Below are 19,586 nucleotides of genomic sequence, written 5' to 3' on the forward strand. Positions count from 1 at the left end.
AAGTACTTGGCTGTGCAGATGTGTGAGGGGACCACATGAGTGCTGTGTAAGTGGACAGAACCTTTCTGAGGACGAGTGGCTCATAGAAACCTTCAGGGATAGGTATGTTGTGGGTAGAAACTCAATTACAGTATGTAGGTCTGATCTCTGTGCATGTAAACAGAAAAAGGCACAGGCCACATGTCCTTAGCAAGGGAGAGTTTCAGAGTGAAGCTGCAGCTGGGTGGAGGCTAAAACATTATTATAGAAAATGTGATTCTTGAAGTGTTTTAGCTGAGTTAACAGAACGATATCTGTTCTTTTAAAATTGTTATCTTCCTGGCTTCTGTGGGGACATCAGAATTCTAAGAGGTTTCAAGATTTAAATTGTTAGTGCAAGGTCTGGGGAAACATGACATTGAAGGACTTCCCCAAATTCCATTCTGTATCCAGGAGATAAATATAGGAACAATGCTTAGATGTAGGTGGCCTTCACATCTCAAGATGCACATCCTGTATGGGGCCTCAAGTTGGGTCTGGTTTGGTTAATTTCCTAGATCAGAGGAATCTTCCTCAGGAGGCCCATTTGGAAGTAAGGAAAGCCACTATGCTAACAGGCACCGGCTATACCTGCTCACCTGGGCTCCTGGTGCCACATCTCCAGAAAGAACCTGTGTCCAATTTGGAGGTGTGGAAGATGAAAATTGAGGTTCTTAATAAAAATCCTTGAGAAAGAAAAACAATTGATAAGACCTGTTAAGTAAGTCTGCCACAATTGTAGATTTTTAAATTTTGTAAGATAGAGCTTCCCTCTGAGAGGGATAGAATGGGCAGATAGGCTCATCTCCTCAGTACTATTAATGAAAATTCATCTCAAAAAGAGATATTTCTGAAGTGAATTTCACAGGCTAAGGAGTCGGAAATACTGGCCTTGACCGGCTCAAACCTGGCAAAACTGAAGCCAACCAAGATTTCTTCCATTTGTCTTCTTTCCTTCAGATACTATTGAGTTTCTGCTGTGGTCTTTGCTAAAAGTACTGAATTCTTAGAATATAATTTTAAAATTGTTTTGGGGAATAGGGATCACTGGGATTTCTAAGTGTGGTGGGTATTGAGTCCATATGACAATAACTTTTGTGTTCTATTTAATTCTATGGACATTTTCTAAAAGAGACTCTGGGAGTTAATTAATTCAGTGACTCCAGAAACCCATGGCCATTCCCATAAATGTCTAAACCAACCCGTTGAAATAATCTGTTTTTCTTCAGACATTGAAAAACCCTGGCTTAAATGAGCAGGGATTGGAAAGTTTGGAGATGTTAATTCAAGAATTTTGTATTTGAAATTTTAACTTCCAATAGCAATATAATCTAATTTGAGGTTTTAATTTCCTTGAAACTTAACATCTTTAAAATTTAAATTGCAAGAGGATTTAAAAATTTAACTATGATCTCTCACTGGGAATTTGATAATAGAAAAGAGCTTAATTCAAACTTGGAGATCTTTATGTTGTTTGCATTTTGTTATGCATTATATCTTAATGTTGTCATTTGAACTAATTGCAGATTATCTGACATGCAATGAGGATAATGTAGTTGGACAAAATTAGAGATGGGTAATCCAATAGGGACTGAATTTTCAACCCTGTATGTAAAGTTGCATTGGAATTAATTTAATTAATGATGTGGCCCAGAGCCATCTTTGGAAAAAAACTGAGCTATTCCCCAGTGATTTTGAGAAAATAACCAGACTTGCTGGGGTTGGTATTGGGAGTTTCATGAGGGCATAGAAGCAAGGCTACATCTTCTTTGGAGATAAACACACTCATGGTTCTCTGTAGGTGAAGCAGTTAAGTCCAAATAGGTTCAGAGGACAAAGGTATGATTTTAGAGGGACACATTTATCATTTCTCTGCTTTCCATATGGGGAGATTTAAAAGCCCACTTTTGGTCTTGCCATCTTCCTTTATTCCTGTGGAGGTGAAGTCACTTATTTGACTGATCTGGAAAGAATAGCGTTGGCATGCTCAGAGGAGCCCAGCTCTTCTTCCTTTTGGGAATGAGCCACGCGCTGCCAATCACTTACCTTTGCTCCTCTGGGTTTGACTTGTGGATTTCTTCAGAAGCCTTTCTGGGAGCAGATGTACTATTTATTAGAATACCCTGTTATCTGTAGATCAGATGGTGCTATTATAAATCTCTTTTTAAGATGAATTATCAAATTATATTATATTAATATAAATAGATTCTCAATTCTAGTTGTTAGTTAAGACTTCACAGTGGATTTATTTTGTTTGGAATTACTAAGAGGTGCTATAATTCAGTGGCTACAGATGTATCACATTGGCGAAAGTTGAAAGTCTGGCTTGCTCTTCCTGTAGTCAAAGCAATTGAACAACTGATAAGGCATCCACATTGCTATTACATATAGAGTATAATACAAAGAAGGTTGTGAGTATATTTTAAAATTGAGTATATGGCTACTGTTAGATTACTCACTGAGGATTTTTACATACTTGAAAATTCATTCTCTAGAGAGATTCTTTTGTATTTCCCTTGAAGTTTCTTTGAATATCTGAGTAATATTGTTTTATGTGCTTTCATTTTCATTGTCTTTGCTTATCAAAGGCCATCACTTATTAGCCTTTATATAAGTGTTATTCTTTTGTATTTCGTTAACTTTTTCCAATTCTTTTTTTTTTTTTTTTTTGTATATTTACCTCCTCCTTGGATTTGGTAAAAGCCTGAGGTTGGAACTGAATCTGTGGGTCTATTCAGCTTTTACTTAACAATAGTATTAGGAATTAAGTGCTTACTATGAATTTAAAATTGTAATAAGTAAGGTACTAGAGAGGCAGCAATAAGCAACATTGTAACAAATATAAGCTTCATTGTTCCTTACTTTTGTACCCTGATCAGAAGCATTTCAGTCCTCCAGAGCCCAAAGCTGAGCAGGGCATTTCCACTTCCTTTGCAAGTTGCAAGTAATTCTTTTCAGTCTCACAAGAAGTTGTCAGTGAGCTGCCTCAGCTACTTTTGCCTCAGTAACAATGAGGGAGGGTTAAAACTACAAGCAAAAATTTGAAACTAAAGTCCCTTGTTTTAATAATATGTGCAGCTTTTGTTTTCTTAACAAACTTCTCTCTCAAGGACTGTATTATCAGGTGCAAGTTCCTGTGGATCTCCTGTTATTCATTTCCCTCCTTTTGTTCCAAGTAGGAAAGAATGGGTCCCCGAAAATTTTAGACAGGATTCTTACCATTTCCCATCAGCTAATTCATAGGTGGATCTTTCCTGCACTTTTTACAGGGTGGAAGTGTGCCATTTTTCCAACAGAGGGCAGTGTGTGTTTGCTGAACGACAAAAACTCACCAAGTTCAAGATCTGGAAAACTGTCCTCTGCAGAGTTGAAAGGACAGACACTAGGAAGCAATTTCTTTCTTTCACTTCTGATTTTGCAGTTTTGACTCTAGTTACATTTTTTTAGTGAAAATTATAAAAAACATCTTCTCTCAAGTATCTCTGACCTACAAGGACGAAATTGAGAAAATAAAGGCAAAATGTACAGAGAGGATCCAAGTCACCCTGATCACAATAATTAAAAAATTAGCCCTTTACTGTATTCACCCTGTCTTAGTGCCTTTAGGTAGACTTTTGGCCTTGGGATAAGAAAAAGGTCCATGTAGAAACAATTGTGTCAGTGTTGGGATTCCATTTGCACATTTTTTTGGTGCTCTTTCGGTGTTTGGGGTTTCATGACACAAAAAGTAGCTTGGTGTGGTTTGCAAATTGATAAAAAATTTGACATATGTAACTTTAAAGTTTGGTTGCTTAAAGAATTCTCAATTGATCTAGCTGAGTCCCGAGACTACCTTCTTGAACAGGAATCCTTATAAAAATTGTAGTTGATTGATATAACAAAACTAATACATATTAAATGTTTGTCTGGAATTATAGCCTTATATGTCTTATCCCTTTTAATTTATATGACATCTTTAAGAGGTGGACATTATTCATATTGTTTTATAAAGGAAGAAACAGAGTCATAGAGGTCAAGCAATCTCTTTAAATCACCTAGCCAGCAAATGGCAGAATGAAGCATTGAAGTTGGGGTCTGTTATGTTGAAGTATATGTTCCTTCCAAATCTCCCAACTCCTCAAATCTTTACTGATCCTGAGCTAAGAGATTGGCTCTGAAAATTATTGAGTCATCAAGTTGGAATCATGGAAATAGTGATTCAGCATATTGAAAACACACACACACACACACAGTAGTCAAAACGTGTGTGTGTGTGTATGTGTGTGTGTGTGTGTGGTGGTCAATGTAGAATTTTCTTCTCATCTAATTTTAAAATTTTTTCTTTGCTCTTAAGAAACAGTATTTTTTTTTGTAACTTATTTTCTGCTGTGCCTGGATGAAAAGGCCAGACAGGCCAAAAATTAAGAAAATTAATTAATTAATTAAATAAAATTAAAAGGAAGACTTTAACATAAAGATAACGAGGCTCTGCAAATGAAACCGGGTCCCTGTTTATATAGTTGATTGAGTCAGAAAGAATTATAAATTTGAACCCATGTATATCTGATTCCATCCTCAAAGATATTTTATAAAAATCTTGTTTTCTCCATAGATAAAGAAATAATGAGAGGTAGAGGAAAGGGAAGCCATTGCCCGAAGGACAACTTCTGAAGGAATTTTGTCTAGACTACTTAGAAGAAATAATCTTCCAAAAAGGAAGTGGTTTAACTATTGACAATTCATTGACAGTCTGTGAGTCAGGCACAGAGAAGAGGGGCTCAAGCTTTAGGAAAAACTGGACATGGTTTTACTCCGACATCCTCAGCAGACACCAGACCACCAGACAGGGTGGGCGCCAACTGCATTAGCCTCTCCATTATCTTAATTTCTTTCCCCTCAACAGGGCAGCCTGCCTTTTGAAGAGGATTCTTATTGTCACAGACAGTCTCGTCTTTTTCCTTTTCATTTTATTCATTAATTTTTTTCATAATGAATAAACACAGAGGTCCAGGCAGTCAGAGGTAGAAGCCAAACACAAGTGTTTTCAAAAAGATCTCTGAAATAAACACTGAAGTGTTGTATCTCATAACCCTACACAAAACTGACAGTAGCCAGCTGTTGTCTGAGCTCAACATGATTCTAAAGAGCCAAGAGCCACGAGGCGAAAAGGGAGAAAGTGAAAATAACTCCTCTCCTACTGAACCATAGATGACAGATCAGCCAAAAAGGACCCTGGAGGAAACAAAAGTCAATGAGGCAAAAGTCCTTGCAAATGACCCCTGCCTGCTCCCCTTTACAACTCAAGAAATGATCCACCCAAATGATCTTTTATTGGTGCAGCAGCATTTGAAGGCAGTCTCTTCCATTTCATTCTCTTTCTGTGTATTTGCTGTGAATCTTGAAATGTTTGTTATCTCATAACACCAATTTCCCAAGATTTTAGGCTTTTTTTTTTTATGGCTTTTCTCCTCTCCTATTTTCTGTATTTTTCTATTTCTCACCTTTACTCCCCCCCTCCCCGCAATGGTATGGAAAGTAAGTACTCAGTTTTCTTGTCCTCACTTTCATGGACTCTGTGAACAGCCAAGTTCCCCAAGCACTTAAGGACTTTCTAGGGTCCATGTGAATTACCCTTCCTATAGCTAGAAATTTACTATTGTTTCAAATATGATTCCCGGTTGGCAGGTGTTTTGGTTTAGATATGAGGTGTCCCCAAAAGTTCATGTGTGAGGCAATTCAAGAAAGTTCAGAAGTGAAACATTTGGGTTATGAGAGCCTTAACCTAATCAGTGCATTAATCTACTTGAATGGATTAACTGGGTGGTAACTATAGGCAGATAATATGCACGACTGGAGGAGATGGGTCATTGGGAGTGTGCCTTTGGAATTTATATATTGTCCCTGATCTGCAGTGCAGCACTTTCCCTCCTGAGCTGTTCTCTTCTGCCATCCCATTTTGTCCTGATGTTCTGCCTCATTTGGGCCTAGAGCAATAGAGTTGGCTATCTATGGACTGACCTTCTGAAACTGTAGCCCCAGATAAACTTTTTCTTTCCTAAGATTGTTCTTGTCAGGTCTTTTGGTAACAGCAATGAAAAAAACTGACTAAAGAGTAGGAGAGAAAAGTCTGAAAACATTTAATATGGTCCAAGTTAAACAAAATCTAGTTTTGAGGCTCTGTTTGATCTTAGTTGCAAGAGTAGAAAGGTGTTGTAAGCAGTCATTTTATTTATCAAAACGCCTAAGGCTTATTCTGCAGGGGAGTGTGTAAAGACACATCTGAGGGGTAGTGTGAGAAAGGGTTTGAAGGCTAAAATGTCATGTGTGATAAATTCCTGTGAGGAGAAGACGCAGGCTTATTAGGCCTTGTGATGAGCAGAGGGGATATGTCATTGAAGAATGAGTCTACAACATGATAATAGACTGAGATTTAGTGAACAGCATGGCTCTTGGCCATGGTCCTGTGGTCACTCTGGCCAGAGAATGTTCAGATGGTGTTATCTGATGTTGATTTTTATAGTGGTTACTGTTTTGTGTTCTAGTCTATTTTCTGGTGTCTAACTCTTCAGTGCAAGTTCATACATGCACTGTCCTTATAGGAGTAGTGCTTTGATGAATGGAGACAGTAGCCAAGTTTAAGTAGCTGTGGGGAAAAAGAGGAAAACAGGCACAAAAACAGGGATAAAGGAAAAGCACCAAGAAATCATCAAGTACAGAAATTTATACAGAGAAATGACAAGAACAGTTAAGCCCAGACTCACCCTAAATCCACAGATTCTCCAAGAGTATAGAGTGCCCAGTACATAGACTGAAATGAATTCACTGTAGTTATGGAAGGTAAAAAAGACTTCTGAGGGCTGTGTGTATCTAATTATGTAATTATATTTATTTGCCCTTTTGAGTTGATTTCAATTGGGTTTTGTGTAATAATTTTTTTTTTAAGCTGAACATAGAGTTATTTTAAGTTTTGTGTGTTTGGCTTGCTGAAGGCTGATCCAAATAAAGTAGAGTATTAAATGATTTTCAGTTTGACTATCATTCAATTTTCTTACAGACATTTTAGCATTGTTTTGTATGTTAACTGGGAAATACAGAGGGTTTTTGGTCAGGAAGCCATACTTATGTTTACTTTTATATTGTTTCTGAAAAAATATATAAGTTGTCAATAGTCAGTCATGTATTGAAGATTTATAAAATTCCATCTTTCCCCTCTTCTCCATTTTTTCCTTAGAATATTCATTATTGTCATAAGACCAAGTATGTATCTTTTGCTCTCACTATGAAAAGCAATATAAAAAACTCTTGCCAGTTTTCAACACCAGGTAGGATGAAAACATAAATGATTTAAGTAGGGGAAAGATAAACCATTTTGTTGTGCTCACCATGCGGTCCCTCTACAGTGCTCCAAAAAAGATTTAAATAATACAACAACAAACAATTTTGATGGGCTAATTATCCCTTTTTGTTTATTTCCTGAGTCTAAGCTCCATACCCCCTACATATTCCTTTTCCTTTTTTCAGTTATGACTGTAGAGTCAGTTACTGAGACCAGTCCTGCGGTTGCTTTCATCCTAACAGATACAACCCACCGGCAAAGGAAGCTGTTTTGACGTTTTAATATTTGTTTATGTTATATTAGAATCTTTACTTGCTTCAATTTTATTTGTTTGATTTTTTGGGAGGAGAGGGCTTTCCCTTTTATGTTGGAAACTACCTGGTGTTTCCTTTTTGCCATTTACTGACTCTGTCATTAAATGTTTCTGGTTTCCATTTCTGCTTTGAATTGGCAGAGAAACCAGACGGCACTCACTGCTTCCTTCTACTTTGTAGAGTTATCTGGGTAGCCTGTTCCTGGCACGTCCACAGGTATAGTTTCAGTATTTTCTTTTTTGAGTGAACATGCCAGGGTAAAGATTCCTCTTTGGTTAAGTGAGGTCTGTTTCTTTGTTTTCTACTCATGGCTCATCTTGCCAGCTGTAGAAAGCCCTGCCTATCTGGCCGAAGCTATGCTGTTGCTAGACAATTCTGACTCCTGCACCTTACACTGATCTCTTGTCCAGAACATAGGGGTCACCTGTTCATTGCTGGTAGTGATCCCTCATTTCACTGTAGACACAGTTGCCTTGTACAGACAGATCAAGTTTGGTCTCCATTCTCTGTCTGCATTGCATTTTGGTACCTAGTTATTCAGAGTAAGCAAAGAGGCAGAATTCCTTTGACTTAAATTACACATGTCACTTACTTGAGTGACGGTGTATCTGGTTTTATGGTGCCAGGATTATTTATTAGAAGTAGAGGCAAAAGAAGCAAGTTTAGAAATGAATCCATTAACCCCTCCACTCTTTAAAGAGCTAGATATTTTACAGAGGTAAAATAATATACCTGTGGACTATCTTAACCTTACAAATACGTTTAGTTAGGGTGTTTGCTTGTGAAGGCACTACTCTGCCACTCTGGCATCATGAGAATGTGCAAGATCAAAATTATGAATCCCTATTCTAAAGAATAATCCTGTCCTTTTTGTGGATGCACAAAGAAAATAAGCTTTTCATATTGAGATCTCTGGAGGCTGGCAGGGTAAAGGGTTATTCTGTTCCTGTTTTACCAAGACAAAAGCTCTTCATCCCAAAGTGTAGATGTGTAGGTCATGGGATTCTTTGAGTTGGCTTGTGGTCAGATAAGATTCAAAATGCACTATTTAGATAGGAAGTTCATGGGCCATTTGCTGCTGGCTCCCTTTCCCCTTGAACCCCAAAATGACTTCTTTGAAATTTAATGTCATTTTTGGTAAGTCTCAGTACAGAAATGGTATCAAACACTTATTCAGTAATATTCTTTCTATATGCTGGATTGACAGCTATAAGAAAATTTCATCTTCAGAATTAAAAGTGTGTAGTTTTCTGTGAAGATGTCACTCTCAACAGGGTGGCCCATGTGAGTTATCATCCCCAATAGTACACTTCTTAGCATAAAAAGATTAGCTAAAATGCCTGGATGATCCAAAACAGTGCATTCACCACATTGGTGGGTTGTCTATAAAAGAGTTCTATTCAAAATTACTTTCAAAAATAAAATTCTTGCTAAAAACTAAAACTCACATGTCAACACCAAAGAGAATTTCCAGTCAGGGTTTTGGTCTTCAGGAATGTTACTCCTGGGGCCACAGTGGTTGGACTGGGCTGGGCTGGACTAATGGTGTGCAAGGCAGAACACGGAAGGTGAATCTACCCAGATCCCTGAGCTCTGTGATTGTGGCTTGCTGAATGAGGGCCCTCTCTCTGTCCTGGTGCTGCAGGGAAATATGGAGCAGCACTGGCTGTGGCAGCACCACCCAGCCCCATGGCTCCACTGCAGGGGCCCCCAATCCTTCCTCTGCCTCAGTCCACAGCTGTCAGGAGAGCAATGCAGCACAGACAGGACCCCAGCACCTTTCATTGCCTTGTCACCCTGGGGAACCTGGGAAGACATACCCTAAATTTCTGGACAGATTTTCCAGCATAAGAATGCTAGGGAGCAAAAACAGAGAAAACTCCTTTTCCCAACCTGAAGATTACATTTGCAGGCATGACTGCTTATCAGCACCTTCAGAGAGAGTCACTGTCAGAGAAGGAAGTCCTATAGCTTTTTGAAGTGATGATGGAAGATATGAATGCACATGAAGAATAAAAGGCAGCATTATAGTGAAAGAACTTCAGTATCAAAAAAGAAATGGTGATGCAGTACATTAATACTGTTTCTGAGACAGAAAGTCTTAAATGTAGGCAAGAGATTTCACCTCAGAAATTCATCTATGAACTGAAATTAGGGTCTGCAGATGAAAGACTTCTATCATACCGAGAGTCCCTTCCAGTGTCTATCTGGCAATCCTTTGAGTATCTAGTCTCAGGTATTTCATGAGAGTAACAGAAAATGGATTAGTACAACCTAACAACTTTGAACACACAAACTACAATTGAGATGAAATAGATGGATTTTTGGAGATGCATGAACTACCACGAGAACATAAACATTAGATGGTCCATTGATCACTAAGGAAATTATGATCCTAATTTAAAAATCTCCAAAAACATCTTCAGATATAGATGTCACTGGGAGAATTTTCCCACACTTTTAAAAGAAGATCTAGTACCAATTCTATACAGCCATTTCAGGAAATGGAAGGAACAGGGAATAATTCACGACTTATTTTATGAAGCTGGTATTACCACATAGTTAAACTGGAAAATACAGTGCCAAAATAAAATAATGGAAGAAACCCAAAAGTGACAGACCAAAGTTCATCATAAATATAGGCATGAAAATCCCAATATATAATGCACTTTATTGGCAAGCCCAGGAAGTCATAGGGTTGAATGGACTGATGTAGGAAAAAATCATATTACAAAATTCAAAACCTATGGATAAAAACTCTCAGAAAAATAGTAACATAGAGTGTTATAGGTTAAATTATATCTCCTAAGCATATGTTTAGGTTCTAGTCCAACATCTATGAATAAGGTCTTTTTTTCAGAACTGGCATTCTCATACAGTGAAACAACGACTTGCTCTATTCCTTTATGTCAGACAGCAGACATCTGTCATAAGGGAGTAGAGCAATTGTTTCACTGGAACTTGTGTCCTTATAAGGAGAGCAGAGCAAGCTCTTGATCCACTGTGCTTCACATCCTTATGTGATTATCTTCTCATATTTAGTTGATGTTTTTAGTAAAATATTTGAATTCCCATCCCTTTTTATTTTGGGTATATTCTGTAAGTATTTGGTTGTGGTTCCCACCATACCATTTAACATGAAAAGGGAAATCACTCTGATGCTAGCCCATAGCAGTGTAGCTTCAGTAACATACAGAATTCCATTCCAGTTCATCTCCATCCACATCTCACTCAGTTACATTGTAACAAGTGCATGCACCGTGTGTGGAATCAAGGCTGAAGTGGCCTCTGAGAGCCTGTATGCCTCAGCAGGGTGAGGCAACTTTTTAGGCATTCCCTGGGCCAGGAGAATGTCCTGTAATTTCTTTTCAAGGAAACATTCTCTTCTTTATCCTGGAGCCCTTAGTGTGTATAGTCTTAAACTTCTTGAGATGCTCTCAAGCTGTCTTTTCTATTGTGTTTAGGCAAAGTACTTAGCATCTCTTTGGGTGCTATAATATCTTAAATAAGTATATCTTCCTTATCCACAGTTTTACAAGACTTTTATGGCCAAATTTCAAGGTTTTAGAATCCCTTAACTCTGTTTTCTGCTCCCCATTCTCATAAGAAACCAGGCTAAAAGCGGCTGGCAATATGCATGCTAGTGACTGCATGCTGTGCTACCTTGAAATTTCCACCACCATATTAATTAACCCATCTCTTTAAAGTTCAGTCTCATGTAGAGTCTTGGGACATAATAAAAATATAATCAAATTCTTGAAAAAACATAATCAAATTCTTTGACAGAACATAATGTGAGTGGCCTCCAGTCCAATTCCATACAGAAACCTGATTTCCATCTGAAACCTCATGAACATGATCTGCATTCTTGTTGTCATTCCTCTTTGAGCTCCTATCAGAATCTCCCATTAAGCTCTGTTTACCACATTCTAAAGCTTTTCCAGTGTGCACCTCTAAACTAATAAAAATTCTTCCTGCAAACCAGCTTTGGGGTTTCTGATCCACATGATCAAGTTAGTCACAATAATGACCCCACTTCTTCAGTTAGATTTTTGTCACTGTACCAAGCCCCCCAATGAGAACAACTTAGAGGATTAAAACTTTACCCAGGCTCATGATTTAAGAGGTCTTGGTTAATAGATAGCCAAGTCCATTTGCTCTGGGCCCAAGGTGAGACAGCACATCAAGGGGGGTGGCGTCATAGTAAAACAGCACCCTTACAGTTTATATCCTCAGTGACTCACCTCTTTCAGCCATGCCCCACCTGCCTACAGTTAGTCCATTGAAGGTAGGATTGCCTGATTAGTTTACAGCTCTCACAATCTAATAATTTCTGCATTAACACAAGAGGCTTTTGGGGGCACCTCATATCCAAACCATAAATGACTCAGCCTGTATACTCAGGACACTGAGGTTAAGAGGATCACATATTTAAGCCCAGTCTGAGAAATTAGTTAGACCTTCTCTCAAAATAAAAAGGATGGGGATATACCTCAGTGATAGAGCAGTTACCTAAAATGTATGCAGGCCCTGGGTTCAATCACCACTATATAAAAACCAAACCAAAACAAAACAAAAAAAAAAAAAAAAAAAAAAAAACCTCAAAGAAAACAGGGTGTTTGAGGGCTTGAGGAAATGAGTTTAACCTTTTTATCTCTTCCGTCATATGAGGCTACATCAGCAAAGTGCTTTGACTTTGAACTTGCCAATCTACAGAACTGAGAAAAAATAATTTCTGTTAATAAATAACCACAGTCTAAGTTATTTTGTTACAGCAGCATGAAGGGATCAACTCATCTGGAAATGCCTACATTTCTTCCCTCTATGGTGAGAACATTTTTGCTGGTTCTAGGATTCTTGGCTTCCCCATTTTGTCCTTTATCACTCTGAATATATCAATCCACTGCATTTTTCCTTCCAGAGTTTCTAGTGAAAAATCTGATGAAGGCCTTATGGGGAAGTTAATATGAATCCTTCCTCTGTCTCAACCTCTTAGGTGTTAATCCATGCTCTATAATGTCATCGGGAGAAGAACATTTTGTTATAGTATCACAATGTGAGTTAGGTGCTACCATCCTTTTGATACCAATAATTCAGACTTGGAAGAAAAAGGAGTTGAACACCTGAGTGTAGATATGTTGAAGTCTTTCAAAGCTAAAAGTTATTACAGTTTCTTTTTAGACTTTACATGAAATGTCCATGGAAGTACAGTACAAATTTTAATTTCTAAACAATTAAATGTAAGTCTCCATAACCTACTGAAGCAAACATTTCTGTAGTTCTTTCAGAAACATTGTGATTCCAGCGAAATGGAGAGCTGAGACAATAAAACCAGTGGTCAGCCAGAGGACCCTGTATTTTGTGGATCCTGACATCATGGTATGGGCATTGGTCATATGGACTCAAAGAACTGCAGGAGCAACGTGTGCAAACTGGCTCAGGCTTCTCTGCATGGGTTCTAGCCAGGAGTCCCTCTTGATCCACCTGGACATCAGGAGTCTCCTTTGCCTCCACTTGCGAGAGACATCAGAGACTGTTTCCCCTGTGACACTTTCCCTCTGCCTTGCTCTCCTCTGACCTTTCTCTCTTCTCTGCTTTCTTAATACATTTGTTTCTCACAAATTGTATAACAAAACTGATGTTCCAAAGATAAAAAAAAAATATTATTTCTTTTTTCCTGGAATTTTATCCATCAGTAATTCCATTACTACAGCTTTCTCCCATCAAACTACCTTAAATCTCATTTTGAGGCTTGACAAATCTTACTCATTTTGGAACCTCCTAGAATAACTTGGAACTTGTCATGTAGGTAAACACTTAAAAATATTGAACAACCGAATCTTATAAGTCAAAAGTCAGGTATAGAACTAAGTATACTTTTTATTTATTTATTTTTCCCCACTGTGCAACCCACTTCAGTACCAGCAACCTGTGCACACAGAAGCCAGGCAATAGTTTGGGACCACCAGTGTGCCCTGGCATGGGACACTATGAAAGGCCCAGGGGGATAGACTTGCCATAATGTATTGCACTTTTGAAAGGATAGATGCTATGATTTCTAGAGTCTCAGCTGCTAAACATCTTTTACTTGTTCAGAGTTTGACTGATCACATCTTTTAATTTGCCCAGGACCCCCTTTTTGTCTTGGCATTTGGAGGATTTACAACAGATTTTCATCTTTTAAACAAGCAGTTATTAATAGCTGCACTAAAATAAACAATGATGTAATACAAAATTGCTTGATATATGCAAGATAGGGAAAACATAATTAGAATAAAAGGGATTATTTATAGACCAACATCCTTCTCTAAAGAAGATAGGCTGAGCCACACAGCACAGGCACACATCAATATATTTGTAGCTATCATGTGAAAAATGAGTTATCTGAGAAGGACTTTATAGATTGACTTTTAAAATTAAAGTAATAACAGGTTTATAATTTAGAAAATCAAATGCTTCTATAAGGTGCATCTGGCAGTTCCCTGACATACTCTCCCAGTTCCCAACCCTTTTCCCAAGAAACTATTAATTTCTTATTCAGGTATTTAAAAGTTTCATATTTGCATTCTGATTTTCTGTATTGATCATATGTTTCTTGAATTTTAAGCTGCAGGCATTGTCCTCAGCTAAGGCATTTTATGAGTCAATTGTTATAAAACATAGTTGATTATCTTGACCCTCTAATTTGCTTAATTTCTTATATACCTCTCACTAGTTCTTCCTCTGAACACCATATGAGAATATAGAAACCAAGTGAATATGGCCAAAGTCATCCAATAGTATACCACTTTCTTTTTTTCCTCTGTAAGTCTTTTTCCTAGTTTCCATAGAGTCTCAAGAATGACTGTGCCCACAGACTTATTATCATCCTGGGCTTTCCTTTTTCAGAAGTCTAGAATTTTTGTCACCTCTCATGTGTTTATTTCTCTCTCTCCTGAATTCTAAGTATTTCTGGTTTTTTTTTTTTTTTTGGCAGACCCTTCCTTCTATCCTCAAGTAGTTTTTAAGAGGTGATTTTAAAAATGATGCATATTCTTAAAATGTGTTTAGTAGTTTACAAATAATAGTGGGATTCATTCTGGCATAAACATACATTCATGGAATAAAATTTGCTCCATTTCAGTCCCCAGTATCTCCCTCCCTTCCCATGTTCCCCTTCCTTCATGCTATTATTTATTTATTTATTTATCTTAATTGGTGCTTTACAGTTATTCATAAAGGTAGAATTCACTGTATTATCTTCTAATGTCCCTAAGAAATTTACTTACCTTATTATATTTTTGATTCCTGAAAGTTTTCTTAGTTACTTTTGAATACATAAAATTCTTTACCAATTGGAAAGATGCAGATAATCTCTCATCTCTCCAAATACAATGATTATAGTTTTTCTCTCTTGTTCTTTGGATTATAACTATTTTTTTCCCAAATTCTTTGTCCTATTTGGCTGTTGTAGTCATTGTCTTCAATATTAGAGGTGTTAGTCAAATATTTGGTCCTTGGCTATTGATTCATATTTAAGAATGACCTATTAAGTAGTTGCTGAAATACTCAATGTGTATGGAAAAGATTTGTTGGGGTGGCCTCACTGTAGGATAACCGGGAAGGGGCATATTATTATAGGAACCTTGAATGACAGTAACTACAGGTCTTATCTCTAAACTGTTTAGTTCCTCCAGTTCCTTTCAATGGTGCTAGGGATACTGTATAATAAGCCCATTGCACAGGGTAGGCACAGCTTATCATTAACTGCTCTTTTATTTTTCTTCTCTTTTTTATTGATTTTCTTTTTTAAAATACACGACAGTGGAATGTATTACAATTCTTATTACACATATAGAGCACAATTTTTCATATCTTTGTATAAAGTATGTTCACACCAATTCATGTCTTTATACATGTACTTGTTTTTTCCATTACAATTCTTATTACACATATATATCACAATTTTTCACATCTATGTTTGTATATAAAGTAGGTTGACACCCAATTCGAGTCTTCATATATGCACTTTGGATAATGATGTCCATCACATTCCACCATCCTTGTTAATTCCCTGCCTCCTCCTTTTCCCTCCCACCCCTCTTCCCTATCTAGAATTCATCTATTCCTCCCATGCTCCCACTCCCTGCCCCACTATGAGTCAGCCTCCTTATATCAGAGAAAACATTCAGCATTTGTTTTTTGGGGATTGGCTAACTTCACTTAGCATTATCTTCTCCAACGCCATCTATTTACCTACAAATGCCATGATTTTATTCTGAGTAAAATTCCATTGTGTATATATGCTACATTTTTCTATCCATTCATCCACTGAAGGGCTAAATAGACATTTAATTTAGCTCTCTTTACCCCATTTTAGGAGTATCGTCTGCCTTTCTTTCAAATATATTGGGCCACAAATTTCCATGCTTTCAATTTCATGATTTTTTTTGCTGATGCTTGGATTCTTAACTTTCTCTGCTTGTTTTCATCCTCTCAGTTTTGTTGACATATTTCTTTTGTTAAAATAACTTTCCTTAAATTTTCCAGTTTTCTTTGTCCTAGCTTGATACTTTCTAGTTTCCTTTCATCAGATTTTTGGATGGAGGAGAGAAGAGCTATAAACACATGAATTCTGGCTACCTTCTTCAACTGCAAGTCCTGACAAGCTATCTGGGTGATAGCTTTGAAAAAGTGTGCTTCCCCTTATTTGTATGGACTTAAACAGTGAATCTATAATCTTGGAGCACAGGTTTTAGTGATTACTTTGCATGTCTCTGGAATGCAACATAAATGTGATTTTAGAAACTGGCCTCAGATATAAAAGTTGCAAGAATTTCTCACTTAGCTCACTCCAGGTAGGAGATTTTTTGCTAACTTAATAGAAATAAGGACCTAGTTTCTGTTCCCTTACTAGGCTAAAAATTCAAATGGAATTGATATGTTAAGGAGTAAGATCAAAAAGCCTATGGACCTGACCTCTACCCCTCAATTTCAGGGATTCCTAATTCAAACCATATGGCGGCTTAGAAAACTGTTAAAATTATCTACCTGGATCTCTGCAGCTACAATGTGGATTCTGCAGACTGGGGATCAAAGAGAAGGATTATAGAATATAGCTCAAGGAAGGACCCTGAATATGAGCCACACCTCTGCTGGAAAACCTGTCTAGTCTCAGAGTCTTCCTGGAAACACTGCCCTGGATGATTTCCCATTTCTTCTTCATTCTCCAACAGCACACACCTTCATCAGCATGCTTGACACATTCACAAAGCTCATTGATTCCTATGTGTGGAGCTGCTGACTAGTTGGCAATTCAGCCATTTGTGGCAGCTGCCTTCACTAGACTGTCTGCTCTTTGAGGTCATGGGCGATGTTCAATTTATTCTGTATATCTAATGCGTAAGGCATTGGTTGAACTATACATCATATTCATTAAATGTTTGTGGAATGAATGAAAAAGATATCCTATAGTTTGTTCAATTCTGTGCCTACTTTAACTGTATTAAGCCAGGAAGACATTTGAGATATGACAAATAATGATCAGCCATCATTTTGAAACTCATGGATTAGAGTATCTTGCTAGAAGACAATATTTACAGATTCTTCTTCCAATATCAGATTTTCATTCGAGTTGTTAGAAGTGACAATTGACTAAGACAACCACAATCTTATCATTACATGTTTTTATCAGTTCAGTTTCTTTATAATGAAAAAAACAATGCATTATGATTTTAACATGAGAAAACTTTGCAACCTTAATGGTTTGTGATCCCTTTTTCCTTCATCTGAAATCACTTTAGCTTATTGTTTGGCAATACAATATGTAATTCTGAGTCTGAGGAGCTAGAGGCAAGATTCAGTTCTGTAGTTTACTAACTAAATGGTTTTTGAGCAAATGGTTAATTACACTGAATGATGTTTTCCTGGTCCCCCAATGGTTAAAACAACAAAGGGTTATTATCAAGTTTTCATGGGAAGGCATAACTGAACTAAAATGTGATAAATTTTGATTAATGTGATAATACATCACACATGCATATACACACTAGGTATTGCCAGTATGGCAGTAAGAGATAATCCACAGTGTTTTAATTTTGAAAAAAAAATTGTATTTTTGAGTCCCAATTTTGACTAAAGGTTGGAAGGCTTCCCTTTGAGGAAATGCTTGTTTCTAAAGGAAACTGTGGCAGGCAGGAGGCTGTTCTTTAATATGACGTCTAGATGTGAGGACAGAAGTTGTTACAGAAATATTCACAGGTAGCTTAATAAGCTGCTAACACTGCATATCTCCTAGAAGAGAGAGGTTGAGAATAGAGAAAGGGCAGAGTCTTAGATGCTTAATATTTGTGAATGAAAATAGCGGATTCCATCCATCCATAATCCATATTCTCTGTTAATACCTCAGGGCAGGATTTAGCTAAGCAGATTAATAATAAAGTTGAATGTGGCAATGGAAGCCTTGTACCTTATTGTTAAGGAAATTTGTTTCAAAATCTTGACAATTCTTAGCCAAATTAATTGAGAGGTATTTGTTCTTATGAACAGGAAATTCCATTTTCTTTTGATTTCTTAAATTATAGTAGTACCATAATAATACATTGTGAAAACAAAATATTCAAATAAGATAAAAATATAGAATAAAATGTGAAATTGTTTTTCTCCTTCTCTCCATATTCTATTACTCAGAGATAACCAATATGAATATATATTCCAAACTTTTCTCTATGGATTATGCATATGCATGTCTTTATGTCTTATTTCTTGGACACACTAGCATTTTCAAGTAAAGAAAGGTTGTTCTAGGATAAGGCATCTTCCTCTCATTTTTTATTTTTTAAGTACAAGAAACTCAGGTTGTCAAGTTACAGATTCACAGCATTCTAAATGTTATTTTGCCACTTAACTCTGTGACCCTTAGCATATTTCTTAAATTTTGTAACCTCTCAGTTTGTTTATTTGTGAAATAAAAGTGAAAACATTGTATAAAGTTGTTATAAGAAGAAAAGAACATGGGAGTCATAGGGAACTGAAATGAATAAATTAAATGAAATATCATATACCATGTAACTACTAGAATAGTAAAACAATAATTTGCCTTACTCCTCATTTTCCTATTTGTACCTATCAGCCTTTGCTCTATCCATAATTATGGTCATGTTCAGAATGGATCACTGACTCCAAGAAAGATCTTGGGACTATTGTGTTGAAGAATGTCATGGCAGAGTGGATAGAGAAGGCCCTGTCTCTCAACCCATGGAACACTGTACTCAGGCAAATGTAAATAGTAGAGTATTTATTTCAATATTTCTTTCTCTCTGTCTCCTTCCCTTCCTCCCTCTTTCCTTTCCATCCTTTCCTCCTTGTTGGGAAAAGTCATCTAAATGAGATGGAGTAGGGGTGCTGGTTAGAGTTTGGGGCTGTGGACAGAGTAGAGTCTTCTTGCTCAGTCTCTTCTTTATTTTCTAAAGAGTCCGAGAGGCCTGCCCAATCCGTAAATGAATCTGAAATATGACCCCTCTCATCCAAATCCTTTGATTTTTCAGATGAAGAACATCTTTTGGAATGTTCATTTCTGAGTCTGATGGTCATCAAAATGTAGGGCATTCAGCCTGATTGGAAAATCCTGCCAGTGCTTTTCAAGTTGAATATTCCACTTCTTGAAAAGTGCTTCAGTACTTGCTGGATCTGCAGGTGTTTACTGTCTCTGGGGCTGCAGTCCAGATTCTAGGAAAGCAGGGAATAGCAGCCACCTCTCCAGTGGTTTATCAAAGACACCTCAATTTTATTCTGGCATTTAATCTACCACAGAAGCCATTTATTGCTTCATCTTCCTGAGTAACGTGGACACTGTCACTTAATTAACTCACCATTTGACTGCATGTTTAAAACTGTCAGGTGGGAAGTAAATTTAGTGCTGTCTTATGATTAATAAAATACTAAAGTCTCATTTTGTGAAA

The 19,586-nt window shown here is 37.1% G+C and overlaps 1 non-coding gene across 1 annotated transcript; it reads right to left on the bottom strand.

The window, feature by feature from the left end:
* Positions 1-13,546: 13,546 nt before the first annotated feature.
* On the bottom strand, positions 13,547-13,677 carry LOC143393266 (small nucleolar RNA SNORA42/SNORA80 family). The gene has a single exon (XR_013090563.2). It is a non-coding gene; the product is annotated as a small nucleolar RNA SNORA42/SNORA80 family (small nucleolar RNA).
* Positions 13,678-19,586: the final 5,909 nt, after the last annotated feature.

Source organism: Callospermophilus lateralis, chromosome 2 (genome assembly GCF_048772815.1).
Source record: "Callospermophilus lateralis isolate mCalLat2 chromosome 2, mCalLat2.hap1, whole genome shotgun sequence".
In the NCBI taxonomy this organism is placed as follows: Eukaryota; Metazoa; Chordata; class Mammalia; order Rodentia; family Sciuridae; genus Callospermophilus; species Callospermophilus lateralis.